The sequence below is a fragment of the Otolemur garnettii genome, unplaced genomic scaffold (genome assembly GCF_000181295.1).
Source record: "Otolemur garnettii isolate 467f Iridium unplaced genomic scaffold, OtoGar3 scaffold00130, whole genome shotgun sequence".
Classification (NCBI taxonomy): Eukaryota; Metazoa; Chordata; class Mammalia; order Primates; family Galagidae; genus Otolemur; species Otolemur garnettii.
The window spans coordinates 967,780-984,484 of record NW_003852525.1 but is presented as its reverse complement, the minus strand read 5'-3'; the positions used below and the strand labels follow the sequence as shown (position 1 = coordinate 984,484).

General features: G+C 40.2%; 1 protein-coding gene across 5 annotated transcripts in view; it reads right to left on the bottom strand.

The window, feature by feature from the left end:
* Nucleotides 1–16,705, bottom strand: part of EPHA5 (EPH receptor A5) — a 274,814-nt gene that overhangs the window by 55,023 nt on the left and 203,086 nt on the right. The gene's annotated exons all lie outside the window — the stretch shown is intronic.

Sequence of the window (16,705 nt, the reverse complement as noted above, 5' to 3'; positions counted from 1 at the left end):
GGATGCAGCGTAAAGACACTCTCCACTCTGCACATGGACTCAGTGTAAAGACACTCTCCACTCCACAGGATGCAGCGTAAAGACACTCTCCACTCCACGGGATGCAGCGTAAAGACACTCTCCACTCTGCAGACGCAGCGTAAAGACACTCTCCACTCCGCACACGAACTCAGCGTAAAGACACTCTCCACTCCACAGGATGCAGTGTAAAGACACTCTCCACTCCACAGGACGCAGCGTAAAGACACTCTCCACTCTGCAGACGCAGCGTAAAGACACTCTCCACTCCGCACACGAACTCAGCGTAAAGACACTCTCCACTCCGCACACGAACTCAGCGTAAAGACACCCTCCACTCCACAGGATGCAGCGTAAAGACACTCTCCACTCTACACACACGGACTCAGCGTAAAGACACTCTCCACTCCGCAGACGCAGCGTAAAGACACTCTCCACTCCGCAGACGCAGTGTAAAGACACTCTCCACTTCGCACATGGACTCAGCATCAAGACACTCTCCACTCCACACATGGACTCAGCATCAAGACACTCTCCACTCCGCCCACGGACGTGGTGTAAAGACACTCTCCACTCCACACACATGGACGCAGCATCAAGACACTCTCCACTCCACACACATGGACGCAGCATAAAGACACTCTCCACTCCGCACATACGGCCTTCCCTCTCCAAACCAACAACTCTGAATGCACACAATCAAACTTTTCCACAAAGCCTTTCAAATTAAGAAGGGTTATATGGATGGATGTCCTAGGCTGATGTTTTTATTTTGCTTAAAATGATTATTCAGGAGGAAATAAAGCAAGCCAATATATTCAAATTAATTCCATGCAATTAATATAGACTTATAAAGATGCACGAACATTTAAATATATCTTTCCTGAGACATTCCCTCAAAATTTACCTTTGGAAGACATTCTGAAGAGCCCTTTAGAGACACGCTCTGCACACAGTCTCCACATTCATTGGAGGGCAAGGTCTTGCTAGATTGACCCACCGATTCCTCATGCCAGCAGCATCAGTTATCAAAGTCCATTGAAAACATTCTGCTTATGTGACTTCTTTAATTATCCATGGATGGCAGCCAATTTCAATTTCCATTTTCAGATTGTAAAAAAATGCATCTCCAAATATATATTTTAAGAATGCTTTCTATACAGGAAATGCAAACTATGTATAATACATCCATTTTTCTGGCTACTGCAGCATTCAAGACTTTTAGAAATTTTCTACACATTTAGAGGTCAAATTCCAGAAAATATGAAGTAGATTATTTTTTTAAATGGACTTTATTGATGCAATCCATGTAAACTGATGGCAGAACGTAGCGTAGAAGTTATTTAGAGCTTCAATGCATTCACTTTTATTATTTTTCCTAAAGAAAAGCATTTATAGGTCCTGGCGTAGAACTGAAATGTGAGGTCTGTAAGGACACACTTATCAGCGGGTCTTGGTTTTTGTTTAAAATCTATTTTGAACTTTTGCTATTTGAAATGTATCTATTCTATTTTATATCAAATAAGAACAAAATAAAATATAAACATTCAGTAAATTTTTGCAGACTAGTAGAGACAGACTATATGTATAATTTTCTTTTTTTGAAAGCCTCAAGCTATCGCCCAGGGTAGAGTACTGTGACGCCACAGCTCACAACAAACTCTAACTCTTGGGCTTAAGTGATTCTCTTGGCTCAGCCTCCAGAGTAGCTGGGACGACAGGCACTCAACCACAACGCTTGCTATTTTTTGGTTGTAGTTGTCGTTGTTTTTGGCAGGCCCAGGCTGGATTTGAACCCACCAGCTCTGGTGTATGTGGCTGGTGCCTTAGCCACTTGAGCTACAGTGTCAAGCCATGAGGCAGACAATATTTCCTAACCACATTCCAATGGATCATTTATGAAGAATAAGTGGACAAAGTTTCACATATTTTCTTTGTAGCACTGATGACGTTTTCACTTTTAGTACTGCTGAACATCTAGAAATTTGGCAGTCACTAAAATGGAATTCTGATAAAGCCAACTGGCTGTCAAGACATGTATTTCCAACTCATCTATTTATTATATTTTAAAAATACGCTGAACAATTATTTTCACTGCAGATATGTTGAAAGTTTGATTTATAGCATATCAAAATATTAAAATACTCTAAGAGTAGGCAAAATATCTATAAGATATTCTGACATACCTTGATATGTTTCTTTGTAATGACATGGATTTTGTGTCTTTGAAACAATTACTGACACGATACAAGTTGGCTTTCCGGTTGTTTCTGCCTCATCTCTGCACTCAAGTTAGGGGTTGTCACCCTGATAGTGGAGGCCCAAGTCCAGCCCACACTGGCTGCTGTCAACACAGGTGAGCAGGACACAGCATCCCCTGGTCCTTGATGTCTGTGGTTTCCTCAGCAAGTGCTACAGTGAGTCTTGCCTCAAAGCTTGCCTTGCAAAGTTTAATATATTTGCTATTAAATAAATGACCCTTTAAAGAAAGCTTGCTCATTTTACTTTGACTGCCAGTGTCTGGAGATGAAGATGATTCTTGGATCTTTTTTTTCTTTCAGTTTAATCTTCATGAGTGACACTCCTAAGTCATCAATGTTCTACTATAATTGGTATTCATTGATAGCATGATTGCTTCATTTTACTGATACTGACTGCTATAGAAATTTTCACAAATGTGCTCATTTTAGACAGCTCAGTTTCAACGCAATAAAAAGAATTAATTTCTGGTTATGGACGAGTGTATCTAATTGTTTTTTAGTGAGGGGGAAAAGCTGATGTCATTTCCTAATAAAGTACAAGTGTTTGTACATTTGAAGACTGAACGGTTAATAAAATCTTAAGGAACTGTGAGTGGAAAAGCAGCAACTCCGCCGTGATTATTACCTAACAGCATGCTTGTAATAACTGGTTGGTATTCTAATGCTCAAGAAACATATTAGTGATTCCAATTACATAAGAACATTTTATAAAGTTCTCATCATTAAAAAAATAATAATAAGCTTTGTCTTACAAATCAGTACCTACGACATACACTAACATGAAATTCACAAATTTATTCCTGAACAATCTAAATCATCTTGGCTATCATTGGAATTTAACTTTATAGTTATAATCAAATTTGTTTTAAATTTCTGAAACTGTATGATCAAACCCTGTTTTTTTTTCTGAATCGTTTCAGATTTTGTAATGATGCTTTCTTTGACTTATTTTTAAAGATGGAATAAATAAGTTACCAGGAGTAACTTAGTTAACCTTTTTGTGTCTAGGCTAGCAGCTATAAAATAGCGATAATAATGTATCTTGTCTCATAGTTTGGTGAAAATAAAGTGAGAGAATGTATATCTTTCACTTTGATCTGTGTCTGACACGTCATATATTTTGGGGGTAAAGTGACAGTTATTCCTCTTAGTAATAACATTACCAAGCGATAGACGAGATTCTCATTATCTCCAAGGAATGGATATTGTTCATGTCCCATGTATTACCATACTAGATATTTTCATTTGTAATATAACTAAATAACTTGCTACATTTTTATTAATTTAGAAGAGACATAATGACCAATGAAATTAAAAGTAAATTCCACAAAATACATTTTTTAGTGATCAGAGCATGCTGTGTATCACTGTTAGTAAGAAAATTAAAACTCAAGATCCTTTTCTATATATAGGAAGTGAAATAAGGCCCCCCAAATGACTTATTTTAAATAAAACTCTGTAGATTCTGTCACACTGCACTTTAGCACCAGATAGTATTAAAAACCACGTTTTTGCCTTAATCAATAAATAATCAGATGAGCATATGTTGAAAATGCTTACAAGTCTCAAAGATAAATTATAAATAGAAACTAAAATGTGCTAGAAATAGCAGCCAGTCTTGTCTGTGAGCTGGGGCTCAATGAGGCCACAGCTGCTTTCCATCAGTTTTTAACACCTGGAACTCTGACTAACTGCACGCAACTATAACAAGATCATTATTATAGGAATTTAAAATAGTTTAGCTGCTTTAGGCTTCTAATAAGTTAAAAAAAAACCTGTTGGCCTTTGTTTTAACATGATGTTCAATTTGTCTTTCAGCAGATGAAAGTAAGACAACAGAATCTTTCCAGACCCAAAGAAGATTCAGATGAATGTCCGTGAATCGGGTCTTCCGCGGAGTTGATCGATGTGTGTATGAAGCATGTCCATGGAAGTAAGTTAACCTCCCTCTGCAGCGGCAAGGTGAGACTGTACCTCTAGGGAAGGAATTCTCCAAGACACTAGGTCACAGACACAAGACTGCCACAGTGGGTAAACTGATGACTTAAATCCTCCACCAGACACCCACAGGTGTATAAGAAAGAGTCCCAAGATGCCAGTAGAGAGATGTGAGGAAAGTCAGAAGAGCAATGTCACAAGAGGAGGGCTTTAATTGCACAGAACACATTTTCCCTGTACTTGTTTTTAATAACAAATGATGGTGCCTGGTACTGGAGAAGGAACAGACTGAGGCAGGTGCCCTTACACAAGGCAAGTGTCCCTGAAAGGGGCACGGACCCTTCAGAAAACAATACTTTAAAACCTACCAAAGACCAATCAAGATTGATCTCATATTTTGACACTGCTGTGTTGGGATATAGTTAGAGTTATGGAGATTGTCATCAAATTAGGGGCAGCCCTGAATGTCTCGCTTACTAAAGGCATAGTTTGGGGTAAACCTGTCATTGATGTAATAATAATAAAAACTATACCACATAGGATTGCTTTGAAGAATAAATTTGATAATACAAGCAAACTCTGTACTGTTCTGGGCTCGTAGTCAGCACTTTAAAACTTTTCAACAGATATTATTATACTAACACAGTCTTAAGGCAAAGAATCTGGTAAAAATAATGTACGTGAGTGTGGTCACAGATTTTATAGATATTCATAAAAATAATTTTTTTACTAAAAGAATATTTGTAGTCTCTATAAAGAAATAAAAATAAATACAGTGTATTAAAATTTTAATTAAATAAAAATTAATGTTAAGAAGAGTAAAATAATGTTATAAATATATAAACAAACTTCTAAGAGCACTAAAGAGTTTAGCATTATGGGAAGATTTTTAGTTTACTCTGATTTCTTTTCTTGTTTGTTTATGTTACTTTATAACCTTAAGAAAATTAAACAAACAATTTAAACAATTCCAATTATTCATGATGCTGATTTCAACATACTGTCATTCACACCTGTCAGCTTTAAAAGTGATAAAAATGTAATATTTAGCGGGTGGTGCCTATGGCTCAAAAGAATAGGACGCCAGCCCCGTATATAGGAGGTGGTGGGTTCAAACCCGGCCCTGGCCCAAAACCACAAAAAAAAAAAAGGAATCTTTAGCAAAAAACTGGGAAATTGTTCACTTTCAATTAACACTGCTACGTAAATTGTTTTGTACATTTCTGAAAATATCTCCTGATGTGTTGCTGCAGTCTACTGAACCTAAACGTTTCCCTCAAATTCCCATGAAATCCTAACCTGTACAGCAGGATATTGGAAGGTGAGATGTCTGGGAATTGATTTGGTCAGGGGTTCAGAGCCCTCACGGCTGAGAGCAATTCCTTTAGCCCTTTTTTCATATGAGGACACATGACGCAGGCAGCTTCCCAAAAGCCAAATGAGCTCTCCCCAGAAACCACACAGGCCTGCACTGCTCTCGGACATCCCAGACTCCAGAGCTATTGGAAATAAATTTGTGCTGTCTATATGCTTTTGCTATAGCAGCCTGAACAGACGGATGCAAATACCTTTTGCATGTTTCTCAATCCACTGCCTTACTTTTAAGATTTATAATCGATTTCCCCATGAAGCCAGGCTAAAACTCCATAGAACTCTTTTTTTAAAAAACTGGGAAAGGGGCCAAGTGCGGCTCATACCTATAATCCCAGCATTACGGGAGGCCACAATGGGAGGCTTCCTTCACCTCAGGAGTTTGAGACCAGCTTGAGCAAGAGTAAAAACCCATCTCTACTGAAACTAGAAAACATCACTGGGCGTGGTGGTAAGGGCGTGCATCCCAGCTACATGGGAAGCTGAGACAGGAAGATCACTTGAACCAACTTCAAGGTTGCTGTGAGCCGGGCTGATACCCTGGAGCTCTAGCCTGGGGCAACAAGGTGACAAAGGAAGACTCTGTCTTACAAACAAACAAATCACGCCCACTCCCACTAATACCAGTATAATTACAGCAAGAAAAGGAAAAAGAGAAAGAAAATCTTACTCATTTTTATCTTGGCAGTACCAGGAGTACCATGGGGGGAGGGGGGGAACCAGCATAAAACATTTTGACTCCTGGGGAGGTTTGAGAGATGTTTGAGAGAATGGACTCGTGAAGCTCAGTATAGAGTACATATATTTTGGAATTATGTCCTGCTATTCATGACTGCCAATCCCAAGCAGTTATGTTACTTTCTTCATGACTTATCACGTATCAGTGATTTGGGCCCTTGAAATTATCCTCTAATGTTTACATAAAAGTAGGAAAAGGGGTTAGGGAAAGTAGGAAGGAAGTTGAGTTTTGAAATTTTTGAAGATCATACCAGTGATTCATATCATCAAAAAATAATAGAAACTGGAGAAACCATATTTCCATCTGGACTTCTGTGAAAAATAGACAACGTTAAGCTCTCTCAGGTACCGTAAAATCATAGTTTTCTAGGAAGAAAATCTTGCACATGTGCGGATAAGTGTGTGTGAATATTAGATGGATTCACGTGGTGTGTCCAGCCCAGTCTGCTCCTGATTTTTCAAACCTTGGTTTGCATACAGGGAAGTGGCCATAGATAGGAAGGAAGGTGGGAAGATGAGGGATGGGAGGTCACAGGATTAGGCTGGAGAGGCTGAGCAGACTCGGCTGGACACACCATGAGAATCTATCCCTAAGCTGCTTTGCCATCACACCCTCTCAACTGACTTGGGTACAATTCTTCTTCATCCTGGAGGTGCTGCTCAAACCCACCATTCTTTTAACAGTATAATGGTACTCATTCAACCTGAGAAAATCATATCCTCCATTCTCACACCAATTTCTTCTCAATTTGTTCTAAATACTCACAATCTGTAGCACCTTAGTCCAGAAAGCCAAACTACCACCTTCGGAGCAATCAGATAAATGGGTCGGAACTTATCAGGTGCCAGCGTCCCTAATTTTTGTCCTTATTTCCAATCTGGAGCCAGCCAGAGGAAGCAACATCGACCTAGGATGCCCTGCTTGTAGGTAGCCCACTGTCACTCTCCTCGTCCACTGCCCTCCAGTCTCTGCCCAATGCAAGAGATGCTAGCTGATCCCTTCTGAAAAAACAGTCTGTGTGTGTTCTCAATTGGGTGGTTTGGGTTTATTTCTGCAGAAGAGATAATCTTTACTAGTTCAATAAAGAGAAAATACACAGCTTCATCTTCGCAATCAACCACCATCTCATTTCCGTGCTAGCGCAATACCAGTGTTGACACACAACACACAGAGTCACATGTGTTGCTCGTGCCTACAGGGCTCAGCTCTGCAGAGCAGACACCAATTATCTCCATTGCTAGAAGCCCCCAAATAACTGTGAGCTTCTCCCACGGAACTTCCCCCTCCCCAGTTATCTCACAGCTGAATCAGGTCTGTCTCGAAGGCTTCTCACAGAAAAGCATATGACTATGGTGATGACTTTGTATGCGCTCAGCTATTTTAAGCTTATTTATTTTGAGAGGGAGAAAAGGGGGTAAAGTTGCAAAACAGTGATGCTATTTTTGCCACCTTCCAAAAAAATAATTATATTTATATGCCTGGCTGTGATAATAAAGTGATTCAGGCAGTCACCTGTTTTAATGAGAAAATAATAGCCATTAAAAATACAAGTGAGCTCAAAAACGGAAGGAAATGAGTAAAATTAGACAAACACACACTTTCTGATTTTTTTTTTTAGCTGCCTCCATCATCATGGCTTCTCAGCATTTTTCTCAAGTTGAATCACATCTATCAGCATTAACCTTCTCAGGTGGAGGAATGAGAAGAACTATAGGTCAATTTAATCATTTCACTCACAAACAAGGAAAGTTTAAGTGTAGACGGACGGTGGAATTACGAAGACAGGGGATGCGTGTATTGTGTGATGGATATGGCAAGAGAATTAAAAACTCTACGAGAATGATGGAAGAAGCTCAATGTTTTATTTCCATATAAAAGTATTCAAATTCAGTCCAAGTATATTTGTTTTCTATTAATACTGGTCAGTAATAGTAAGAGCACATATTATGATATTTGTCATTTGTGTTTAAAATTAAATATTATTTTGGTGATAACACAGTGAAATCACTTGGTATTCAGCACATACCCACAAGAGTGTGTGTTAAAATGGTTACGATCATGGTTACAATTCCTTTATAGATCCAATTGTGTATAAATGCACATATGTATATACCCACACAGGAATGGAGTGCTGTAATTTTTGTAATTGTGACTATATATTATCCTCAGCAGGAGTTTACCTGACTACTGCAATTATTTTAAAATTATAATATCTGTGCCATGTGATCTTGGTACAAATCAGACAGATTAGTAGAATGGCTTGTGATGGCCCAGAGCCCACAGAAATAAAGGAAATCTATATGGACACTTATTTATTATGTGCTGTGGATGGAAACCTGTGGGAGCGGGTTATACTGATGAACGGTGCGAGGTGCTCACGCAGGTCTGTGGAAGTGCCATGCAGAATACCCACCACTAAAACCCAAATAAAACCTGACATTTCCAACAATGTATCTCTGCCACACGGAGCACTGCCCCCCTGCCAGCACTGATGGTTCAAGAGCCTGGACGTGCCATTCATCAAACAGGTATTAAAATATTTAATGACTACTTTTTGCTCCTATAGTAATCAAAAAAATTAAATTAAAAATGCAGAACTATTTTTTTCCTATTCAATTAGCAAAGACAGATCAGACTGTGGATATGAGGTTACTTCATGCCCTATCAAAGCGAATGCTAATTAGTATGAAGATTTGGAAGGAACATTTTCCAGTATATATCAACGGCCTTACAAATACCGATATTTGACTCTCACTCCCTGGTCTCTGCTCTCTCTTTCCCATCTCTTTCCTCTCCCTAATGTAAAATAAATTTATACTTTCACATCCTAAAAATAATTCATATGTAGTGGTATTTTTATTAATTATATTAGTTATTAATAATTATAATAATTTGATTATCATGTCATAATAATTATAATTAATAATGATATTAATAATGTCCAAGGACATTAAAGACAGATAGTTACAAACAAAGCAAAACATGTACAAATTAAAGCCCCCTCCCAAGCAAAAACCACTACGTAGAAAATGAAAAAAAGGAAACATGAGATGGTCCGACATGAGACGACCTGAGAGACAGTACAGTTTGTTTTTAAAACAGTTTCAATTACGCCAATGGATTTTATACGCTAATGTTATGTTAAAGAAAAACAGAAAACAAAATCACAAATTATGAACCCATCTGCAAACATAAAAATATCTCAAATATACAAAACAAAATATTAATAATGATTGCTTCTCGTGGCATAAGTATGATTTGCTTTCATAGGAAAGCTATAACCCAATTATAGCCCAAGAAGAAGGGGAAGTGGAGAGGGAGGGGAGGGGAGGGGTGATTGGCGGGACCCTACTGTGCATCTTACAAGGGTACATGTGGAATTTACTAGGTGTAGAATATAAACGTCTTAACACAATAAGAAAATACCATGTTGACCAGTTAGGTGAAAACATTTCAAATTGTATATAAAACCAGCACACTGTACCCCATGATTGCATTAATGTACACAGATAAGATTTAATTAAAAAAAAAAAAAAAAGAAAGAAAGAAAAAAGAAAATCTAAAGCCCAGAGAGGCTTCTTCCCCAGTTAATCACCACGGTCAGTCCTGACTTGCCACTGTGATGACATCTTACCTTCCAGGGATGTGGAAAGGAGGTAAAACAAACACACACACCTGTAATAACCACCAGCTATGTGTCCTGCCTTTAATCTGTCCTAGTCCAACAGAACTCTACTGTTTGTGTGTTTTGCCATACGTATACCGTGGTATTTTGAAATCTTGAAAACCTCTGGCTGGGATGAGACTGCCTCTCCCAGGGCCAGGCAGCTCTTGGGGACTGTGACAGGCTCAGCCCAGAGCAGAGTCTGACACGGCCGCAGACTAACCAGCCCCCAGCTGTCACTCTTTGCATCCTGCATTCATATCCCCCTGCTTTAATCACCCCTAGGCCAGGATTTATGCAACTAGAGGCCTCCGTTACAAGCCCAAAGGCTTCCAGAATTATTCAAACTACCAACCCTAAGCTCTCTCCAATCCTGCACTACCCTCCCATAGAAACCCACTGAGCATGGGGCATGGCTCAGTCCCAGACTCTCCTCTTGCTCCTGTTGGCTTCCTCTTGACCAAATCTAGTGTTCCTCATGTGACCCAGGTGGCAGGCCCTGACTCCTGTGTCTACCACCTGTGAGTAGAACAAACCTCTTTTCCCTCCACTTCCTCAGTTTCCCCTTGTGGCCACGGCTGCCTGATCATCCCACAAATAACACAACATAAGAACTAAACAATGACCACCAACAATAGATATGCAGGCCCCCAAATCCTGTATGCCGGCCTGGTGGACGCCTGTAATCCCAACAGTCTGGGAGGCTGAAGTGGGAGGATCTCTTCAGCTTAGGAGTTTGAAACCAACCTGAGCAAGAGTGAGACCCTGTCTCTACTAAAAACAGAAAAACTAGCCAGGTGTGGTGGGCCATACATGTCGTCTGAGCTTCTCAGGAGGCTGAAGCAGGAGGATCACTTGAGCCCAAGAGTTTGAGGTTGCTGTGAGCTAGGCTGACACCATGGGCAATAGAGTGAGAATATGTCTTAAAAAACAAATAAACAAAAAATGGCAAAGAGTCACAAAATAATAGCTAAGTCAACTGGAATTGTTATCTGTGATACTGGTGGCTGTGACAGATTGTGGGTTGTGAAGAGGACAGACACCAGAAGTCTAGTCCGTGACGGTGAGTGTGACTGAGGAGTCAGGACAGGGGGACAAGGAGCGGAGCCAGAAGGGAGGGACAGTGAGACAGTGGTGCTGAGTGAGCCCACCGGGATATGACACCCTGTAATGATCATGGCTGGGAGCTGCATTGGAAGTCAGCCCCTTCCCATGGTGCAAAAAGAATCCAGTCCTGTGGAGATGGAGCTGCTAACCTATTAGAAACAATTCTTCCTTTCTTCCTTTCTTCCTTTCTTTCTTTCTTTCTTTTGGAGTTTTTGGCCAGGGTCAGGTTTGAACCCGCCACCTCTGGTATATGGGGTTGGTGCCCTACTCACTAAGCCACAGGCACCTCCCAAAAATACTTGTTTCTTTACTGGTCCAGACAAGGCCTTGAGACACAGATCTTGAGCAAATATTGCTTTTAACCGGTGTTTAAAATCGTTTGGGACACTCTGCTTCATTTTTTGTCAATGAACATACTCCCAGACACAGCCCAGGAACTCCACGGGCTCCTCTGTGGAATAGACGGTCTCCTCTGCTGCTCACGGGGCAGTGGGCGTCAGGTTCCCGTGAGAACCATTCACTGTGGGTTCCGAGAGATGCAGCAGGACTCCCAGGAAGCCGGCAGGGCCTTCCCCGCCACCGGGCATCTTTTGTTGTGACAGCCTGCTCTCCTTTCACTCAGGTATCTATTCTCACAGAAATGCAGCTTTTACCTGATTACAGTGTTAAGACATTTGTGTTCTACACCTGATAGAGCCAACTTGTACTTCAATATGCCCCATGGGTGTGGTCCCCCTACTAACCCTCCCTCTATGGTGAAGGCTATGTTAATTAGTAGGATGTAAGCGCTCCATTTTGTATAAATAATCAACACATCAAATCCCATAATGGCATGAATGTGTTCATGATCTATGTACAAATGACTTAATAAAAAAAATTTTTATTAAAAAAAAGAATGGCTCTTATCAAGATTAAATAAGCAAAGAGTCCTTCAAATCTTGACAGAATAAAATATTACAATGAAAAGACCCAGAGTTGCTTAAAATTATTTTGATTAGAACACTATTCAAAGAACTGTAACTAAAACAAACACAATCTTGCAAATCAAATACTGACAAAATAAACCAAGAGTATTTCGATGTAAAAAAAAAAAAGAGAGAGAGAGAAATGCAGCTTTTGACAAAATGTCTGTTTTGCTTTCATGGTGAGGGTTTGGCTTCCCTTTGTCTCAATCTAGAGGAAAACCAAGAATCACCAGATTCTTTACCAACGTAATTGGCACCATGGCCCATCAGTGATACTTACCCGTTGTTTCCCGTCCCATAGCAGAATTTGCCCTTTTAAAAGCTCGCCTTCATATAACTTCGAGAGAGTCTCAGGGATGTGTACATCTTTGATCTGCCAGAAATCGCAGGTGGGATACCCAGCACAGCTGAGCGGTGCAGCCGGCGGCCTCCCGGGTTCAGCTTCCTGGGGGGTAACTTCCCACAGTGGGCAATTAGTTTTGCCCTGTTCGCATCTTCCTGGCTTTCCTCTGCCCTAATCCCCATTTGTCAGTTATTAATAAATGATGATCTGCTTTCTAATTATTCCGACTCAGAGCCTTTGAGAAGAAAGAGCATGTAATCACGAGAAAATAGAAGGGGTAACAAGTCTCAGCTATTATGTCGACACACATGTCTGGATGTATCACAGTTCTAGAAAGTTGCATCCATTGCTAATTCATAAGCTGCTGAGATTAACTTTTAATGAGCTCTTTCTTAAAATCAGCGATTGCATGGGTGATTACAAAGATTAGTCTATTTATCATTATTTTGAAATAAAATTGTATTTGGTTAAAATATTTGGGGATGATTCCTTTTTCTTATTAAAACTTAATGAGTTCTTAAACTGTGTAAACCCAGTTATGCTGCAGATGTCAAACACCAATGTACACACGATGGTCCAAGCCCGAGGAGAATCAGAGAAGCACAAAGCTGGTATCTGCACTGCTACCGACCTGGCGTCCCCAGAAGCACCAGGGCACTGGCTTAGCACACCCAGATGCCAGATAAAATCACCAGCAAGTAAAGATTTCGTAATTGTTTTGTAACAAATATTTCTTGAGATTGTTGTACGTATATTGTGATGTCACGAAAGGTTTAATTTAGAAAAAGAAAACATTTAAGGGCTGGGCATTCTATTATGTTCATTTTAGAGACACTAACATTTTTCATGTTCTAAACTGTCGACATTAATAGGAAAAAAAATGGACAAAGAGCCTCAGATAGGGAGAGTGATGCCCAGTTCATCTTGAATTCAATGTTTTAATGTTTTCTTTCCTTTTTGCAGTTTTTGGCTGGGGCTGGCTTTGAACCCGCAACCTCTGGCATATGGGGCCAACGCCCTACCCCTTTGAGCCACAGGCGCCACCCTTGAATTCAGTGTTGTATGAGGTATTCATTCAATCAGACTCTGTGGGAGAGCCACAGAGCCTTCATCTTCCACACGCTTACTAGCAGGCAGGACAGGGCTATTCACACACTGCTCTGTAACAGGTGCTAGAATTGCATTAAATTCTTGAACAAAACTGATGGACTATTCCCATTAGATCTTTCAAAGCAGAGAATTCTGTGGCTGAAGGAATTGAAAAGGGTTTATCATGGAAGTCATAGTTGATGTGGGTCTTGACATGTGTTAACATTTAAATATTGAGAAATGGTAGGACACTGGTTCCAACCACAGGAGGGTGCAGAGTGGGGTCAGAGGGAATCCCTCTTTCACCCCCCTCAGTCCGTGAACTTTTTATGGACCTGGGTCTATCTTCAGGTCAGGAGTGAGCACCGGTCACACTGGGCCATGCAGTGTGACATCCTCATCGTCCTACCTGGTAAGGTTCCCGGGCTGCTGACTGATTTAGCCTGTGGAGCTGGGTGTCACGATCCTGTCAGAGCCAGATCAGGATAGGGACCGTGTCCCTCTGGTGAGACCAGCTGCCGAGGGCCTGGTCACCTGTCCCTGTGGCTGGCCACTCCATTGTCTGGGTTTTCTTCCTCCATCCCATCCCTCAACATCACAGCAGCCCAGGCATTTTCCCCTGATCTTCCTTTTAACCAGCATCTTCAAGTAACATATTTGTGCAACGCATTGTTGAATTATGTGTCTCAAGTTGCATAACAGACTTCATTTTAACTCCTGGATCTATCAGTACCTACCTTTTGGAATTTCTTTTCTCCTTTTTTGGTCTGGCACTTTTCTGCTGTAAGATCAACAATGTTCTTTTAGACGAAGTCAGTTTAAATTTGACTTCTATCAACCTGCGACCAAAACGTTCAAGACTAAAAGGCAGAATGATAACTTGGAAAGGTAGTTGGGAGCACATTGTTAAGAGTCTAGAATTTCAGCATCAACCTCTAGTCACACTGTCTGTGGACATTTACCAGACATATCTACCCAGGAGTCATACCCATGAGAGGATGAATTATAACTAGAGAAAAGAAAGTCTTAGGAGTATACAGAAGCAAAGTTATCCAAGTTTCACAAAATCAGCGCTAGCCATGGTACTGGTGGCATTTGACAGGCGTGCGTTCATAGTAAATACAATTTTCCAGGTACAATTTCCCCACGAAAGACAGAGAGAGAATTTACTAAAATCCAATGCATTCATATTTACTTTAGTGTCAAGAAACCATTGACATTAATCTCTACAAGATATTTTATTCATGTTATTGATCAGCTTGAAAAGAGTTTGAATGTTAATTCCATTCTTTTTGGCAACAGAGAATTAGAGGCTTTGCACACAAGAGTTCCAAAGTCGAATGATCACAAGTCATAAGGAAGTTATGCCATGAAGAAAGAGAAAAAGCTGTAATATTGAGCTGGTTCAGGTGCCACGCCCTCACTAATCAGACCCACAATAATAACTTTTGTTCCAGACACCATCCCAGAGGGAAAGAAAATCCTACTTTAGTAGGTGAGATTGACAACAGTCCAGCAGAAGAAGGATGTGCGTGGTCTACAATGTCAATAGCTGCCATGTGTGTTGGGGGGGGGAAGATTTGCTATACAGAGGATGGAAGCCTAAGGCATCTTTTTAGTAAACTCAGCTGAGAGAACAAGATGGAGTGATAACTTGGAAGAAACAGGAGGAAACCAGGAGGGTCTGGGGCCAGGGAGCTGTAAGCACCAGGAAGAGCCAGTGCAAAGGACGTAAGACCGGACGTCTTTTCAGTGTTCAAGACTCAGCAGGAAAATGATTTCATAAGGTGCCAACTAGATGCAGGTTCAGCGCTGAGACACAGTGTTGCCGTGAGATATTGCAGGTGAAGCCTTCAGAACGGTGCTTAGCGGTAGATTAGAATGCCATCCATTCCAAAGAAAGTCGAAAATTCACCAAAGAATTTAGGATTGTTCTACCAACTTACAGTCTGCTTAATCTGCAATTTTCTCTCTCTCTCTTTTTTAATTAAATCATAGCTGTGTACATTAAAAAAAAGAATGTCACCCGTGACAGACAATATTACACTCACTATTATCAACATTATTATAGTGTCACTCACATTAGGCGAAGGGTCTTCTCTAAAGGTTTTAGAATATTCCACACCCTTTAACAAGGACTCATGTGAAGATAGAGGATGCCTGGACAAGGTGTAGGCAGCGCTCTGCACGCGTTTAAACTATGCAGGTGCACTCAAATTCCTGCAGTTATTAGACCCAGCTCCAAATGAGCTTGAGGAAATATTTCTAAGTCCAGAGGATTTTACCTTCAAGCCATTGTTTTTGGTAATGTAAGAACTGTGCCAGGCAAGCAAAGAGAATAATTTCTTGGACTAATAATCAGAGCAAACAGAGAAGTTACTATGGCGGGAAGAACTCCAATTTTTTTTTTTAAACTCTAACTATTGTGATCCTGTTTTACGGAATTTTGTCCACTTATCACACTCCTAAAACCTTCTGAGAAAACAATGTCACCTTTTGAAATCACATGTGTGGGACATATGTGTAACAAGTGCTCAAGATTGTGAATAATATGTTATTTATAGTCTGAAAATAAATACAAACTCCCTACATTGTTTTCTCAAAAGCTTTCAGTAGTGTGAAAAGGAGACAAAATTTCATAAAATGGTTTGTTCACTTATGTGCCGTAAGAGGTTAAGGAATATTTGTAAGAGCTGATGGTGCAGAAAATGCCATTCACAATCTAAAAATAGGCACAACATGCTAAATTTTAGTGTTATTTGCAAGTAACAAAAAAAAAAAAATCTTGAAGCAGTGTGTTACCTATAAATCTGCTTGTTTTCTAAGTTTCTGACATGGTTTCAGCACCTTAGCTCCGAGAGGCTAGTTTCTAAGCAGAATATCAACTGACTTTTGAAGATTTTTTTTGCCTCAGAAAATAGATAGTTCAAGTGGATTGATTTCCAATTGTTTAAAGATGGAGGGAACTGGAGTTTAGCAGTTTTATGTCCAGGCACAGGGTTTGAACATACTAGAAAATAAAAAAAGGAAGAAAGAAAACTCTTTTTCCTAGAAAACAATCTTTCTAACAGGCATTAAGCCACCCCTCAAACTGCATTTATCATCTCAGGAACACCAAAGCATGGAAGTAATTTAGGAATAACCTTTAAACCATATCTAAGGCCAACATAAAGATGTCCTCCTCTTCCTCCAGAGGGGCTGATTTTCTGG